Below are 16,620 nucleotides of genomic sequence, written 5' to 3'. Positions count from 1 at the left end.
TTCCAAATGCTGTTATTATATTATTTAGATAAGCATTTATTTGAATATCTAAATAAATGCCTGCAATTCGCGATATTAATTATCCATTATTGAGAACCAAGGGTAGCTGCAATGGTATTCTAATTACAAAGCAACAAATTAAATTTAATCTCAGTGTCCCTGGTTAAATTGTAAGAACCAAGGAAGTAGGACCAGATTTAGGACTTCCTTGCTCACAGACAGGTCTCCAATACCTGGTACAGTCCCTGGGACAGCTGCACTGATGGGCAAAATAAGAATAATGTGAAATGATCCCTTTCTAAGCACTGGCTAGACCAGATTCTAGAAGAAGCATGAAGAGAACAAAATCCAGTTCTCTAAGGAAGGACACTGAAGAACCTCAGAGCATCACTATTGTTCTCGAGCGTCTGAATATAATACTTTACTCACTGCTAAGTCACATTTAAGAATATTTTCTTTCTTACTTTCCTCTTTCCTACCCTCCTTTTCCATACCAACCTTCTTTAGTGCTTTTTTTTCTTTTACTTTATTTTTTTCTTTCCTATCATTATTTCTCATTTTTCCCTATCACCTTTTTTCTCTTTCTACATTGATAAACTATCTCTTATATGATTATAATGGTGTTGGGCACTAGACACACACACAAAAAAAAGGATGATCGAAAAAGTGGAGACTTCAGCCCTGAGAATCTCCAATTTACTGTGGAAGCCAAAGTTTCTTTCTCCAGTGTTTTCATTTGCATTCCACCAAAACACCTAGATTAAGGAATTTAAGGTATGTTTCCCAATTTTAGCTTCAGTCTTAATCCATAGCTTTACTTCCCCTTCCTGACTCTCCTCCTCCCCTGGCAGACTCACCTCCCTCTTGCATGAAGAAGGACAACCTAACTTGGGTGAGTGAGTTTGTCCTAATGGGCATCTCCAGTGACAGGCAGACACAGACTGGATTCTGTCCTTTTGGTGCTGCCTACCTGCTCACCTTGCTGGGAAATGGGCTCATCATCCTCTTGACTGGGCTGGATGCACAACTCCACCTGCCCATGTACTTCTTCCTCTGCAACCTCTCAGTTGTGGACATCTGCTACATCTCCAGTGGTGTTCCCCAGATGCTGGTGCATTTCCTCCTGGAGAAGAAGGTCATCTCCTTCACCTGGTGTAGAGTCCGGCTCTTCTTCACTCTGGCTTATGGTGGAAGTGAGTTCCTATTGTTGGCTGCAATGGCCTATGACTGCTATGTGGCCATCTGTAACCCACTGCATTACATGTCAGTGATGAACCCAAGACTCTGTGTGATACTAACAGCTATCTCTTAGCTTGTGGGCCTGGCTAACACTATCATGGAGACCATGGTCACCATGCACTTGCCCACTTATGGGCAAAATGTGTTGAATCACGTGACCTGTGAGACACTGGCACTGATTAGATTGGCCTGTGTGGACACCACTTTCAATCAGGTGGTCCTAGTGGCCTCCAGCATAGTGGTGCTGCTGGTGCCCTGCTGCCTGGTCTCACTTTCCTACTGCTACATTGTGGCCAACATTTTGTGAATCCACTCCACATAGGGTCATCACAAAGTCTTTGGGACCAGTGCCTCCCACCTCACTGTGGTCTCCATGTCTTATGGGATAGCCCTCTTCACCTTTATGCAGCCTCACTCCACTGCCTCAGCAGAGCAGGACAAGGTGGTAATGGTCTTTTATGCGGTGGTGACACCTATGCTCAATCTTTTCATCTATTGTCTACCGAACAAAGATATGAAGGCTGCTCTGAGTTGAACTCTAAACAGCAGCTCTGAATTAAAATGTTAGGAAGTGATTTGTATACTGACAGACCTTCATTCTGAACACAACAGGCACTGGAGCTTGTCCTCTAACATAATGCAAAAGGAATAGGGATGGATATGTGTGAAGAGACAAGGTTTGGAGACCAAAGTCAATACATCTTTTGAAGTAATGGGGAAATGAGTTTTATCTTTGGATCCTAATTTTTGATCCCTGTTCTACTGCAAAAAGTGTGATATTGAAACAATTTAGAAATAAACACACCATACAAAAAGAAAAAATATTATATACTGGTATACCAGAATCAGAAAGGAAGATAAAATCAAGAGTCAGTTCAGTGCACAAAATTCATGCCATGAAAATCTATTTCCTCACTATGTCCTACAAATGTATGTCCCAGCTTTCCTGCAACAAGTGAGGAAAGAGAAAAAAGGCTATAAGTTACAAAATTCACTGTACCCATGGGATCAAAAAGGCCTTAGGCTAAAGGTGCAATGGTCACCCATGTGACTCACATCTGGTCCCACCCAGCTCATTAGGATGGGAAATACACATAGGGATTTAGGGTCAAAGGGATCATAATGTCTATCACAGCCAAGGTGGGCAGAATTCGTCCCAGTGTCATAGAGACTTAGCTTTGCATATTTTCCTTTTAAACCTGCAGTGGTAGCAAATAGCTGGCCAAAAAGTCAAGGATCAGAACCTCAAACAAATATCTTTCTAAACAATTAGGTATAAAAACATCACCTTGAGAAAACTGAGGACTATATTCAGGATGCATGCTTGACTAGAAGACCAAGCCATTCATGATCATAGGTGGGTCAAGGACTTAACCAAGGAAAGAATCAAAATTCTCCACTGGCAATAATTTTGTTCTTTTCTTTTAACATGCAACTGAGTGACTAAAATCTAAAAATGCCAAAACATAAAGCAAAGCAGTGATCATTTTATCTTTAAAAATGTTAAAACAACTTTTAAAAATCATAATAAATCACCTCTTATATAAGTATTACTAATCTCTGGTTTGCATTGACCACATAACAGAAAAACATAAAGTAAAACCATTCAAACCTTTACTCAAACTTTTCCTTTTTTTTTTTTTTTACATGGGCAGGCACCGGGAATCAAACCTGGGGTCCTCTGACATGGCAGGCAAGCATTCTTGCCGCTGAGCCACCGTGGCCCACCCTTACTCAAACTTTTGAGAAAATGCCAAAGGGCTCTATGCAGTACAGCACCATTTTAAATTCCCAACAAAACTCTTTAATCTCTCATCTTTAGACCTTTCTCTAGCTATTAATTTCTCTTCCAAATCAACCAAGTTATTTTTTCCTTGCTCTTCTCCAAGTTCAGATTTTTGCTCGCATTTTGCCAATGTCTGCAATTTGTACAGCAAAGAAACCTCAGGAGCAAGGATTCTTCCTCCTTAGATTGTAAGGGAGAACAAATCTCAAGCATTTATAATTTGATATATGCTCTTTTATCCTCATCACACATCTCTGGGACATCTGGCTTTGAGCAGTGTAGTATCCTAGTGGCTTATAACATAGCCTGATAACATAGCTTGTAACATAGCCTGATTGTAAAATGATCACGAAAATAACTGAATAATCAACCTTTGTGTATGAGGCTTTTTGATAAAACCAGTTAAAGGTTATACATATCAACCAAACCAATAACCTTGGTTTTATACTGGTTGAACTGTAATCTTTCTTCATTATATAACTCTATAGTAGGGACAATAATTTATTAAGGCAACTTCTAATAATAATAGTTAAAATAAACTTTAGCATGTAAAATTATACTGTTGGGGATTAAATTGTGTCCCCCATAAAGGGCATGTTGAAAGCCTAATCCCAGGTCCTGTGAGTGTGAGCCCATTTGTAAATAAGACCATTGAAGATGCTAGTATTAGTTAAGATGTGGCCAAACCGAATGACAGCAGACCTTAAACCACTATGGCTGAAGTCCTTATAAGTCAAGGAAATTGGACACAGAAGAAGCAAGAAGTCAGCAGAAACCAGAGGAGCAGATAGAGGGAGTGATAGGGATCACCATGTGACAGAGGAATGCCAGAATGCCACAGATTCCAGGAAAAAGCAAGTGCCCCCAATACCTTGATATTGGATTTCTAGACTCCAAAATAGTTAGATAATTCATTCCTGTTGTTTAAGCTACCTACTGTGGCTTAAGACAAGTACATTTCTATTCTCCATGGCAGGTATGCATAAATCTAGCTTATCCAAAGAACACATCAATTCATTAAGTCAAAAAGAAAGAATTCCAAAATATGTCCCTATTTCTGCCACTGGAAATAACCATTTGCTTCACCAAATGAAGCATTGGGAACTCATTGTTCCCAATGAGTGAAGTCATTCTTGAAGTAGTCTTATTGAACAGATTCCACGTAATCATTGATAAGAAGTTTCTGTACTAAGCTCATAAAACTTAGTTCACAGCTGAATCCTGATCCCTGACTTAAAGCATCAAGTGTCTCATATTGTTTTTGATTACTTTTGCCACAAGATGATAAACAGAATAAGAGAAGCCACTCATGGAATAGTTAAGTCTAAAGTCCACCTGATTTTCATATGGATCACTGGACTGGGAAGTTGAGAATAGCAACTTATGGAGCAAGAAATTAAAGTATATTACCAACAGAGAGGCCAATAGGCTCCTGTTTTTAAAAATGGATAGATTATTCCCTGCATCCAATCAAAAGGAATCCATATTTATAATGACAGTAAAGGTGAGTGTTAGTGAGGATTGGAACCCACCATCCAGAGGAGCAACCCACAATCTTGGGTTTAGCAAATCTCCCCTGGTTCTATTTATCTTGTACTTTAACCAGCCATACATATGGTTTCTGTTTTGCTTAGTTTTTAAACAATAAAATAAAAATATACTCAGGCAAAATTTTAATAGTGTGAAAAGGTTTTCCTATTAACTGAAAATCCATAAATACTTGCATCTTATCTTGAATTGAAATTTCCTCAAAACAAATTCATTCCAAGATGTCTAATAAATTTCCTAATATATCTTCCTGTAGTGAATTCCTGGAAAACATATCATAAATTGTGCACTAGTTTGAAACTCTTATGTACTCCAGAAGAGTCATGTTCTTTTGATACTGATCTAATATAATAGAGTAGGACCTCTTGATTAGGTTGTTTACATAGAGATGTGACATATCCAATTGTGGGAGTGACCTTTTGATTAGATGAAGATGTGACTCCATCCATTTAAGGTGGATCATAATTGGTTTATGGGAGTCCTTTAAAAGAGGAAATATTTTGGAGAAAGCTCAGACACAGACATTTGAAGATCAAGATGGAAATAACCCAGTGCTTAGCAGGACTCACAGAAATACCCAGAACCTGAAGAGAAGAAATTTCTGGCCCAGAAAGATGCTAAGATATGAAACCCAGAGTTTTGTCCTGGGACAGCTAACTGAGGTCCCACAGGTGCTTAGAGAGGAAGCCACTGGGATCAGAAGCTGGAAGCAACAGAACCAAGAACAAGGACCAGCAGATGCCAGCATGTGCCTTCCCATGTGATAGACATTGGCTTTTGTTTAAACTCATGGCATCTTTTTCTGGATGCCTTAGTCTGGACATTTTTAAGGCCTTAGAACTGCAAACTTGTAAACAGAATAAATCCCTTTTATAATTGTCAATCCATTTCTGATATAATGGATCAGTATAATATATGTTCTAGTACATAGTCATTCTGGCAACTTTAGCAAACTAAAACAAAGTTTATCATCATAAAGCTGATAATATTCTTCTTTTGTTAAAACAAAGAATTTTTTAAAAGAATTTGTGTTTCTGACCAAATCTCAACACCAAATTATAAGTAATAATTTTTCATAAAGCATAAGTTCTTAGAATAATTTAAAATAAAATCATGTGATATATCTCTCTATATCCTATAAAATGGGGATTCTCAATAATAAAATGTACAGTTATAAAATTTCATCATTTTTTTTTCGTAAATTTGAGTAAACCTGCAATACAACTCTATCAAAATATATACTTCACGAGTAAATACTATAAATGAAGATAAAAGCAGGAAAATCTCTGTATTAATAATGTTCTATGGATTGCTCCTTCTACATTCAAATATCAGACATAATACAATTGTAATAGGAGATTTCACAAAAGATCTCACAGAATCCCTGAAAAAAGCCTGTTAGAAATTGGGAAGAGACATACAAGCTGGGCACCTTTAACATGCCCTCCAAAAATAGACCTAAGAAAGGAAACTGACAGATGGGCACCAAAAGTAATCCACATGCAGTATCTACTGGAAAAGACCACATCTGGATATATCTCATCACAATCAAAGATTAGTAAGGAAAAATATAAAAAATAAAATTATGAAAGTGATAATGTATAGAGAGAGGGAGGTGCATCCTACAGAATCTAGAGGAAATTTACTGAAAGCTGACCAGAATGGTCTTCTCCATACCTCAGGTACAGAAACTCATTGGGAGGAAATACACTGAATGAAAAGCCAAAAGGATGAAATTAAAAGGAAGACTAATGAATGAAAAATATGATAAAGTATCTGAGAAATGCTCAGATCTCTAATGCAGATTTTGTTGCCACAGAGTGTTTCCTCTTAAGGCATTTTGGAGATGGGCAGCTTTAAAATCAACTCCTACCTGCCCATTCCAAAGTGAATTCTACCACTTGACATTGTTTATCCACATACTTAAAGTTCTGATGGCACTGCCCATCCAGAGCAGAGACTTATACAAATGTAGCCTACCCTCACAATTACACAGGAGCAGTCTATTACCACACAGTCATCCCTTCTTAAATATAAATGGGTAACTCCTGTTGCTGAAAATTTAAAACATGAATTAATAAAATGGTTGAAAGATAAATTGAAAGGGCCTTTTAGGAATATAGAACAAGAAATCAGAAATAAAAATTATAGAAGCTCTATTTCCAGCCATGAGGCAGTAAAAGGGTCTAGAATTCCCAGCTAGCATAAACAATTAAAAATCACTGTTTTCAGATGTTGAAAAGCAGACAGCACAGCACCACACAGATTTTCTGCCAGGAGTTAATATCCAGAGTATGGCAAAGAGAGAGGGGGGGATACTAACAGAATCCAGAAATATTGTTGAGTTGATGGGACAGAGATTGAAGTTGGAGGATGCCAAGGAGAACAGTACCACTCCAGGAAGGAGCAAGCTGCTCAAACAAAAAGTTTAAGAAATCAGTAAAAGTTCCCTCTGAGTCATTGGTTAAACACCAATCTGTGTATGAGTAAGTAGAATTCCCACAGTCTTGAGAAGAATAACATCCAAGGAATAAAAATTACAGGAGTGGTACAAAACAAACAATTCCCAGAATTTACACAGACCCAGGTTTTGTTCATTCAGAATTTTGCAACTAGTGCTGAGAAATAGGCAGGGAGACAACAGAAAAGCTATTCTTCAGAGGCCAAGCAAAATTAGTCCTTTAATAAAGACTGCACTGAACCTGCCCTAAACAAACATCAAAAGGACCAACTGATCCACAAGTAACTTAATTGATTATGAGAAAAAGTCCATGTTTTGAAAGAATACAATAGCATCAAGCACTTAATACTTAAAAACCACAATTTCCAATATCTAATAAAAAATTACTAGGCATATGAAGAGCAGGAAAATATAACTCATAACTTGGGGCAAATTAATCAACAAACAGACCTGAAATGACAGGAATGATGAAAATAGCAGATAAGTACTATAATAGCAGATATTCTTAATATGCTATATATGATTTTGGACTGAGTTATTACAACAGTGCATCCTGGGAACATAGGTTTGGGGCAAAAGAAACTTTCATCAAATGATCCCTCTATTGCAAAGAATGCAGAGCCAGGAAAAGGCAAATCTCCTTGTCACTTACATAGCACAAAGAGCCCAAAAGAGCAGAGGAAGAAGTCCCATCATGGCTGTTCTCTCAGGGCTGCCAAAAACTGCTCCTGGTCAGGATCAATGGATGGTGACTCCATACACACCCCTTAATGCTGGAGAAGAGAAGCATAGCTATACTGTTGGATTGTGGTTTTTAGCCACCACAAGAGGAAGTGCCTGCCACTGAGAATGTCCATGCTGATAAGTATTTGGGTCTGGTGTGGTCTTGATTTCCAGGTTTAAGTTCCAATAAGGCCTTTGCATTAGACTTAACATCTGCCCCAGGCTGTGGAAGACACACAATAGAATGGGAGGTGGCTGTAGTGGAAGGCCTGAGGATGAGCACTTAGTGTGTGTTTGTTATAACCTCCTCTTGGGAGTGAGATTTCCTTAACAATGAGCTAGAATATAAAGGAAAGCATGAATATAATAAGTGAAATGGAAAACATATTTAAAGAACTAAATGGAAATTCTGGAGAGTAAAGATGAAATATCTAAAGTGAACATTTCACTAGATGGGATTAACACTTGCTTAGACACTGCAAAAGAAAAGATCAGTGAACTTGAAGATTTAGCAATAGAATGTATCCCATATAAAGCATAGAGAGAAAAAAGACTTGTGGAATAATGTTAGGGTGATAAATATACACGTAATTGGAGTCCTAGAAGAACAGGAGGGGAGGCAAAACATATTTTAAGATACAATGGCTGACATGTTTGCAAATTTGTTTAATTAATATAAACCCATGTATCCAAAAGCCTCAACATATCATAAATGGAATAAACACATACACAAACACACACACAACACATACCAACATACATCATAATCAAACTGTTGAAAACAAATGATAAAGAGAACATCTTAAAAGCAGCCTGAAAAAAAGAGACAAGGAATACATGTTAATTTTAGAGGAACACATTATGTTTAGACAACAATTCTTATCAGAAACAGCAAGCCAGAAGGAAGTGGAGTGACATTGTAGTGTTTAAAGGAAAATAAAAGTGTGAACCTAGAAGTCTAGATCCAGAAAAAATATCCTAGATATTTCACATAAGTGGAATCATGCAAATGTTTTAATTTGTCTTCAGTTTTTCAGTGTTAGAAAGGATGCAGAGAACTATGAATCCACCTACCTTGCTTGTAGGAATGTAAAATTGTGTAGCTGCTGTGAAAAACATGCTTGGGGGTTCCTGAGAAAGGTAAACATAGAATTACCATAAGATCCAGTAATCCCACTGCTAGGTATATACCCCAAAGAATTGAGAGCAGAGACTTGAACAGATATTTGCATACCAATATTCATAGTAAGATTATTCACAATTGCTGACAGAAGGAAGCAACCCAAGTGTCCATCAAGGGAAGAATGGATAAGCAAAATATGTTATATATGTTCAATGGGATAGTGTTTTAGCCATGAAATGGAATGAATTGCTGATAGAAGGTTTCAACATAGATCAATGTTGAAAACACTGTGTTAAGTGAAATAATCTACACACAAGCCAACTTATATGAAATTCCACTTATATGACATATTAGAATAAGAAAATTCATATAAACAGAAAATAGATTAGAAGTTAACAAGAGGCTGGTGAGGGAGGATGGAAAGTTGTTGGTTAATGGGTTTATAATTTCTGTTTTGGGTGATGATAAAGTTTTGGTAATAGATGCTGAGGATGATGCACGGCATTGTAAATGTAATTAATAACACTGAATAGTGTTACTTAAAATGTTTAAAAGGGCAAATTTAATAATATATATATATCATAGATATATATGTTACCAAAATAAAAAATAAATTTAAAAAACAATTTCAGCTTTTATTCTTTCTCTTATTCTCACTTTGCATTTTATTCTCTTCATTGATAAGAATTTCAGTTGCTGTACCCAACACTCAGGAATCATTTTGGGGGACCAGAACCTGGTTACTAACATGCTGACAAAGGAAGCAGGTTTTTGGGGCAGCTAGTGAGTTCCTAGGTACAGGGCTCTGAAACTCAGCCTCTGCATATTGTGCCAAAACCAGTTTCTATTCTTAGTAATTTCTGTAGTGACATCTTCTGGCCAGAGAAGAACTGAAAGAAGGAAAAGGGTAAAGTTCCAGCTAGCTCTCAGCGGGAAAGATAGGATCCATCTACTCGGCCATCTCTCCAGGTTCATGGCAACTCAAATCTCTGTTTTGTATAAATTGTTTTCATTTCTGTTTAATTTGATTCTGTAGTCCATATGTCATTTCCTTAATATGCATCCTTTTCATTTTAATAGTGCTTGAAAGCATTATCAAACTTCTATCAACTTGAAAGTTTATGAAGGGATTTTTAATACCTTATTTCATTTGATAATCACTAGTTCTTACTTAGAGTCAAGATATTCTAGAACATTGGTTTTGGACAGATCAAGGAAAACTACGGTTAAGGAGAAACCCAGAACACAAAAGGCAAGTATTCAAAATAAATTCTTCATTCATTCATGGTGCAATCTGAGGCAAATCATTTAAACTATGCTAGCCTCAGCTTTTCAAACAGAAAATAGAGTTTAATATAAATGACTCCTAAGCATCTTCCCCCCTCAAAGACCTCAGTCTAGGTTTATCCCAAAACATTTCATTCTCTCAAATGCCACGTGGGATATTCAAAGATAAGATTAGAGGTTTCCCTTAAAGAAATGGTTCTCAAACTGAGCTTCACACTGTAAACACGTGGGAAGCATTAAAAGTTTCTAATATAGTGATGTCTGAGTTTCATCCCCTTGAGATTGATTTAAATGCTCTGGAGTGTGACCTGGGCTTCCAGACTTTTTAAACTTTCCCAAGTGATTCTAATATGCAGACAATGTTGAAAGCATTCCACTGGTATCCACCATGCATTTGGGGAGATTTTTACAGGCAAATCTTATTCTCTGAAAGTCTTTTCATCCCTCTCAAGCCTTTCCTAAGGGGCATCTGTTCTAGTTTGCTAGATGCCAGGAGCAACACACCAGAAATGGAATGGCTTTTAAAAAGGGGAATTAACTAAGCTATAAATTTACAGTTCTAAGGCTGTGAAATTGTCCCAATTAAAGTAAATCTATAGAAATGTTTCATCTAAGGCATGCAGGGAAAGATATCTTAATTCAAGAAGGCTGATGATGTTCAGGGTTTTTCTCTCAACTGGAAAGGCACATGGCGAACATGGCGGCATCTACTAGCACTCTCTCCCAGCTTCTTGTTTCATGAAGCTCCCCCAGGAACATATTCCTTCTTCATCTCCAAAGGTCTCTGGCTGCATGGTTTCTGTGATTCTTGTGGCTCTTTAATCATTCTGATGCTTTCTCCAAACTGCTTCCTCTTTTAAAGGATTCCAGTAAACTGATCAAGACTCATATTGAATGGGTGGAGCTACAGCTTTGTGAAGATAATCTACAGTGTTGAATAGGGTTTAAAAGAAGCAGCTGCCTCCATAAGGTGGATTAGGATTTAAACATGGCTTTTCTAGGGTACATAAATCCTTTCAAACCAGCACAGCATCTAAGTGGCTTTTCTAGAAGTTGGACTTTTCCAACTGTCCCTGTGGTCTCTCCTTATCCTTGGAATAACCAATAGAATTTCCTTCTCCCTCCATGTTATAAAATGACATGAGGCGAATATTAAAACAAAGGCTAAAGGACTTGCTTGCTAGTGTTTTTACAGACAAAGAAGTAAAGGGCATAAAATTGCTTGGTACATCTGTACTAAAAAATAATGATATCTTTATCCCTTTATAGAGGTTAAAACCTAAGCAAAATGATTAGGGAGGTGTTCCAAGGGCAAACATGGACAGAAAGATTTATCCAAAACAAAGCCCTAAGGATTTAAGAGTCACTTCCTTACTGACTTAATCTATGAGCATTATCAGTTTCCAAATGTTTTCATTGCAAGTAACAGATGTGTATATTGATCTTTTATTATTTACTTTAACATTCAAACAAATGTCAGCAATTTTGCCAAGGAAATGGCTTAATCTCAAAAAATTGGGAAACATATTATAATTGATATAAATTCCATGAGGCCTTAATCTTACCAGCCTGGTATTAAGCCTGATTAATCAGTATACTGAGAAGTAAGTGAGCAATAATCTCTCTGTCGCTGAGCCTGGCCTGGATTATGAGAGAAGCAGGAAGAGCCACTTGCCCCAGCCTAAGAAATAAGGATAAGAGGAAATCCCAGAACATACCTTGGACATCTTTGCATCTGGGAACAACCCTCAAGACCAAATTTTAAAAACTTATTTTATTCATGCTCCAAAAAAAAAATTTACTGTGCAATATTTGCTAGGAATCTCCATATAAAAAAATAAGGCAGAAAAAAATCCCTAACTTCAAGAAGCTTATAGTCTAGAGGAGAAAGCATACAAATAGTTAGAGTCCTACTTAAGGCCCTTTGTTCAGTTCTTGGCTGCAAATTCTGATTATGATTAAGCCTCTCTAACTTACCTCCTTTCCGAGCAGCCTAACCTGCCTCCTCCATGAAGAAGTGTTCTAGTTTGCTAGCTGCCAGAATGCAACACACCAGAGATGGATTGACTTTTAATAAAAGGGGATTTATTTCATTAGTTCTTCAGAGGAAAGGCACATGATAAACAAAGAAACAGGAAATGGCCAATCCAAATGCAGAGGACAAAACTCTTGAAAATAACAGTGAAGAAGACCACAATGTGGACATATCAAACAAAGATTTCAAAATCAGATCTTAAAAATATTCAAGTTGATGAATGAAATACAGAGAGAAAGAACCAAAGGATATCAAGAAAACATTGAGTAATATGTGAATCTTAGTAAAGAGATCATTTTAAAGAAAGAATCAAACATAACTACTGGAGTTGAAGACCACAATAACTGAAATGAAAAATTCCCAGAAAGAATTTGGAGGAAATTGGAGCTGGAAGAAGAAAGAATCAGCAAACTCAAAGGCAAGTCAATTAAGATGAGACAGGCTGGGTGATGCAATGGTGGCTCAGTGGCAAAAATTTGCCTGTCGTGCTGGAGACCCAGGTTCAATTCCTGGAGCCTGCCCATGCCAAAAAAAAAAAAGGAGAGACCAGTTGAGGAGCAGAAAATATATATATATATTAAATTGGCACTTCTGGGACAGCATCAAATATACCACATGATGGGAGGCTCAAGAAGAAGAAAGCAAGAAAGGGGCAGAAGGAATATTCAAAGAAATAAAGACAGTGAACATCCCAAACTTAACAAAATACATAAATATGCAATCCAAGCAGCCCAAAGAACATCAAACAGGATAAACATGAAGAAAAATGTGCTCCATCATACACTGATCACACTAGTGAGTACAAAGGAAAAAGTTCTGAAAGCAACAAGAGAAAAGCAAAGAGTTATGAACAAGGGTATTCCAAATGACTGATTTGCCAATTTCTCATCAGAAATCATAGAGGCAAGAAGGCAGTGGGTGGAAAGTGCTGAAGAAAAACAACTGCCAAATAAGAATTTTATATATGATGACAATTCCTTTCAAAAAAGGAGAGAGAAACTAAGGCATTGCCAGATAAACGAAAGCTAAAGGAGTTCATCCCCTGCCTTTATAAGTATTTCTGAAGAAAGTTCTGCAGATTGAAAGGAAGGAACACTAGAGAGGAGTCAAAGTCACATACAGAAATAAAGAACTCTGGTAAGGGAAACCATTTGGGTTATTATATATGCTAGTATAATTGCATTGTATTGTTAGATATGTAACTCCACTTCTTACTTCTTAGAGGTGCTAAAATTCAAATAAATGAAAAGTAAGGATAATCTATGGTTGAGGATATACAATATATGAAGATGGAATTCGTAACAAGTACAAGAAAAGGTGGTTGATGGAGAGGTAGTGGGGAAAAAAGCATGAATATACTATTGAAGTCAAGTTTCTATCAAACCAAACATGATTGGTATTTATTTAGAATGTTACATTTTAACCCCATGATAACTGCAAGAAAACATATGGAAAAAAATATGCATATAGAAAAAAGAAAGTACAAAAGATGAACAACACACACATACAAATAAACATAAAAGCAGGCATTAATGGAAGAACTGAAAAACAAAAAGCATAAGACTTACATAGTTTAAATATCAAAATGGCAGAAGAAAGTCCAACATAATCAATAGTGACTTTAAATGTAAATGGTTTAATCACTACAGTTAAAAAGCAGAGATTGGCAGAGTGGATTAAAAATCACGACCCAACTATATGCTTTCTGCAAGAGACTTACCTTAAATTCAAAGACAATAGGCTGAAAATGAAAGGATGGAAAAATATATACCATGCAAGCACAACTAAAAAAGAATGAGGTGGCGATGCTAATAATAGATAAAATAGACTTTAGGCAAAATTGTTATGAGGGACAAAGATGGTCATTATATAAAGGTGTCAATTCAACAAGAAGATGAAACAATTAAAAATATATATGTAGCTAACAGTAGTGCCTCCAAATTATGAAGCAAATGCCAACAGATTTGAAGGGAGACATTGATGGTTCTACATTAATGTTAGGAGACTTTAATATAACGCTTTCAATAATGGATAACATCTGATCAGAAGATCAATAAGGAAATATAAGACTTTTATGATACTCTAAACCAAATAGACCTAACAGACATATATAGAACACTTCACCCAACAACAACAGAACACACATTCTTCTCAATTGTACATGGATCATTCTAAAGGATAGGCATATGTTATGTCACAAAACAAGTGTCAATAAATTCAAAAATATTGAAATCACACAATGTATCTTCTCCAACTACAACACAATGAAGCCAAATACCAATAACAGGAGGAGGAATGGAAAATTCACAAATACGGAAAATTAAGCAACATATTCCTAAACAACCAATGGGTAAAGAGGAGATCACAAGCAAAACTATGAAATATCTTAGGAGAATCAAACTGAAAATATATATATATATATCTATATGCCAAAACCTATGCATACAGCCAGGGCAGTGCTGAGAGTGCAATTTATAGCCCTAAATGCTCACATTAAAAAAAAAAAATTTTAAGAAAAAATAAGAAAGACTTCAAATCAGAGATCTAACCTGATTTGGAAGAATTAGAGAAAGAAGAGCAAGCTAACCCAAAACAAACAGAAGGAAGGAAATAACAAAGATTGGTGGCGATAAATGAAATAGAGAACAAAAGAGAGAGAGAGAAAGAGGATCAACAAAACCAAAAGTTGGTTCTTTGAAAAGATCAATAAAATTGACAAAACTTTAACTAGACTGGTAAAGAAAAAGAAAGAGGACACAAATAATAAAAATCAGATAGGAAAAGGGGGACATTACTATTGACCCTGCTGAAATAAAGGGACTACAAAAAGATATTATATTATATATGATGGTACAGCAATAAGTTAGATAAACTAGATAAAATGAACAAAATTTTAGAAACACACAAGGTACCTGCACTGACTCGAGGAGAAATAGAAGATCACAACAAACCAATTACTTGCAAATAGACTGACTAAGTAATAAAAAACTCCAAAAAGAAAAGCTCAGGACCAGGTGGCTTCACAGCATGGCCCCCAAATGCCAGTCTTCACTCCTGGCTCAGAGTAAACTTGCTTCCAGCCCTCAGGCCAGAGGAAACATGGGTAGCTCTGGACTTGCCAAAAGGAGGAAAAGAGCAGTAGGAATCAATTGAACATACTGATGAATTACAAAATGAAATAGACAGACTTAATGAACAAGCGATTGAGGAAACTTTGAAAGTAGAACAGAAATACAATAAACTCTGCCAACCATTCATCAGAAGAGGTCACCAAAATCCCCAATTTTGGAATAACAACATTTGTCAATCATCCACAAGTGTCTCCATTGCTTGGGGAGGAAGATAAAGTGGCACTGAATTATTTGCAAGAGTTGAAGTGACAGAATTTGAAGATATTAAATCAAGTTACAGAATAGATTTTTATTTTGATGAAAATCCTTACTTCAAAAATAAAGCTCTCTCCAAAGAATCTCCTCTGAATGAGAGTGGTGATCCATCCTCAAAGTTGACTGAACTCAATGGAAATCTGGAAAGGATTTGATGAAATGTTCAAGTCTAACACAGAAGAAAGCCATCAGAAACAGGCAACATGAACCAGAGAGCTTCTTTACCTGGTTTACTGACCATTCTGACGCAGGTGCAGATGAGTTAGGAGAGGTCATCAAAGATGATATTTGGTCAAATCCACTATAGTACTATTTGGTTCCTGATATGGATGATGAAGAAGGGGAAAGAAAAGAAGAAGATGATGATGATGATGATGATGAAGGATTAGAAGATGTGAAGATGAGGATGAGGATGAAGGGGGAAGAAGATGAAAATGATGAGGAGGGAGAGGAAGGAGAGGAGAGTGAAGGAGAAGAAAACTAATAGAACACTGATGGATTCCAATTCCAACCTTTCTTTTTTAAATTTTCCCCAGTCCCTGGAAGCAAGTTGCAGTGTTTTTTTTTTTTTTCCTCTTGTGCTCAGTTGCCCTGTTTCTTGAGATATCTTTTTTCTCCTTTACACTGTGGTTCACAACTTATTTGGAGGGAAATACCTTGCATAGAATACAGTGGGAAAAGAATCTCTACCTGTTTCTGTTTCAAATTCATTTTTATTCCTTCCTGTCTCAACCAAAAACTTTATGGAATTAACATGCCACTGTGCTCTGTGGGAAAAAAGAAAAAACTGCTCCTTTTGCTCTGCTGGAAGCTTGAGGGTGCTAAGACCCTGTGTAGTACTGCATAGAATTCTAGCTTTTTTCCTTCTTTCTCTGTATATTGGGCTCAGAGATTTCACTGTGTCTCTATGTCAATATGAACAGTTAGCATTTATCATCATGTGTATCTGTCTACTTTCTCTTGTTTGAAAAAAGAAAAAACTTTAAAATGGGCTTATAGAAGGTCAACAAAGGATGAGCTTAAGAGTGTGGG

The 16,620-nt window shown here is 36.6% G+C and overlaps 2 pseudogenes; both read left to right on the top strand.

Annotated features, from left to right (window-relative positions):
* The first annotated feature begins 868 nt into the window (after positions 1 to 868).
* Positions 869 to 1,807, top strand: LOC143682025 (olfactory receptor 2F1-like; annotated as a pseudogene).
* Positions 1,808 to 15,229: 13,422 nt separating this feature from the next.
* Positions 15,230 to 16,072, top strand: LOC143687572 (protein SET-like; annotated as a pseudogene).
* The last annotated feature ends 548 nt before the right edge of the window (positions 16,073 to 16,620 follow it).

The sequence above is a fragment of the Tamandua tetradactyla genome, chromosome 1 (genome assembly GCF_023851605.1).
Source record: "Tamandua tetradactyla isolate mTamTet1 chromosome 1, mTamTet1.pri, whole genome shotgun sequence".
In the NCBI taxonomy this organism is placed as follows: Eukaryota; Metazoa; Chordata; class Mammalia; order Pilosa; family Myrmecophagidae; genus Tamandua; species Tamandua tetradactyla.
This window is presented reverse-complemented; position numbering and strand designations above follow the sequence as displayed.